The following is a 2,090-nucleotide window of genomic DNA, read 5'->3' as shown; positions in this document are numbered from 1 at the left end:
GGGTCATTAAGAACATTCTCTAACCTAGACAAGTTGTCTGCAATGGGGTTCTCAGCTCCCTTTCTATAAATAATATGCAAATCAAATTCTTGTAGCAAGAGAACCCATCTAATAAGTCTAGGTTTAGCATCTTTCTTTTCCATAAGATATTTAATAGCAGTATGATCAGTGTGAACAGTTACTTTAGAATCAACAATATAAGGTCTGAACTTATCACAAGCAAATACAACTGCTAAAAATTCTTTTTCAGTAGTAGCATAATTTCTCTGGGCACTGTATAGAGTTTTACTAGCATATTGAATAACATTTAGTTTCTTATCAACTCTTTGTCCTAGAATAGCACCTACGACATAATCACTAGCATCACACATAATTTTAAAGGGTAAATTCCAATCGCGTGGCTGAACAATAGGTGCAGAAATCAAAGCTTTCTTAAGTATTTCAAATGCTTCCACACAATCATCATCGAAGACAAAAGGAATATCTTTTTGTAAGAGAATAGTCAGAGGCCTAGAGATTTTAGAGAAGTCCTTAATGAACCTCCTATAAAAACCGGCATGACCAAGGAAACTTCTTATACCTTTAACGTCCTTGGGACACGACATCTTTTCAATAGCATCAACTTTAGCTTTATCAACTGCAATACCTCTTTCAGAAACTTTATGCCCCAAGACAATGCCTTCATTAACCATAAAGTGGCACTTTTCCCAATTCAAGACAAGATTAGTTTTTTCACATCTCTGCAAAACTCGATCAAGGTTGCTCAAGCAATCATCAAAAGAAGATCCAAAAACGGAGAAGTCATCCATGAAAAGCTCAACAATATTTTCACAAAAGTCAGAGAATATAGCCATCATGCATCTTTGAAAGGTAGCATGTGGATTACATAAACCAAAAGGCATACGTCTATAAGCAAAAGTGCCGAAAGGGGAAGTAAAAGTGGTCTTTTCTTGATCCTCTTTTGACACATGTATTTGAAAGAAACCAGAGTAACCATCTAGAAAGCAAAAATGTGTATGTTTGGATAATCTTTCTAGCATTTGATCAATAAAAGGCAAAGGGTAATGATCTTTTCTAGTAGCTTTATTCAATTTGCGGAAATCAATTACCATCCTATAACCTGTAACAATTCTTTGTGGGATCAATTCATCTTTATCATTAGGAACAACAGTAATACCTCCCTTCTTAGGGACACAATGGACATGACTTACCCACTGGCTATCAGCAATGGGTAAATTATACCTGCCTCCAGGAGCTTTAGTATTTCTTTTCTTACCACTTCTTTCATCTTAGGATTTAATCGTCATTGGTGATCAACAACTGGTTTGGCATCTTTCTCTAATTTTATTTTGCGTTGGCATAGAGTGGGACTAATGCCCTTAAGATCATCAAGAGTATATCCAATAGTAGCATGGTGCTTCTTCAGAGTTTTTAGTAATTTCTATTCCTACCCTGAAAGGTTAGCACTAATAATAACAGGGTATATCTTCTTTTCATCAAGATAAGCATATTTAAGAGTATCAGGTAGTGGTTTAAGCTCAAACACGAGATCACCCTTGGGTGGTGGAGGACCCCCAAGAATTTCAGCCGGTAAGTTGTGTTTCAAAATAGGTCCCTGTTTAAAGAATACTTCACCTATCTCCCTTCTTTCATCCATAAACATATCATTTTCATGGTCTAGCAAATATTGTTCTAAAGGATCATTAGGAGGCACGATAATAGAAGCAAGACCAATAATTTCATCCTTACTAGGCAATTCTTTATCATGGGGTTGTCTATGGAATTTAGCAAAATTAAAGTCATGAGACATATCCCCTAAACTGATCGTAACAATATCCTTTTCGCAATCTATCCTAGCATTAACAGTATTCAAGAAGGGTCTAGCAAATATAATGGGATAAAAGTCATCTTGTGGGGAACCAAGAACAAGAAAATCATCAGGATATTTAACTTTCCCACACAAGACTTCAACATCTCTAACAATCCCCACTGGTGAAATTGTATCTCTATTGGCAAGCTTAATTGTAACATCAATTTCTTCTATCTCAGTAGGTGCAATATCATGCATAATTTCTTTGTATAAGGAATGA

The sequence above is a fragment of the Triticum dicoccoides genome, chromosome 2B (genome assembly GCF_002162155.2).
Source record: "Triticum dicoccoides isolate Atlit2015 ecotype Zavitan chromosome 2B, WEW_v2.0, whole genome shotgun sequence".
NCBI lineage: Eukaryota > Viridiplantae > Streptophyta > Magnoliopsida > Poales > Poaceae > Triticum > Triticum dicoccoides.
The sequence above is the reverse complement of the archived record's forward strand: the minus strand, read 5'-3'. Positions refer to the sequence as shown.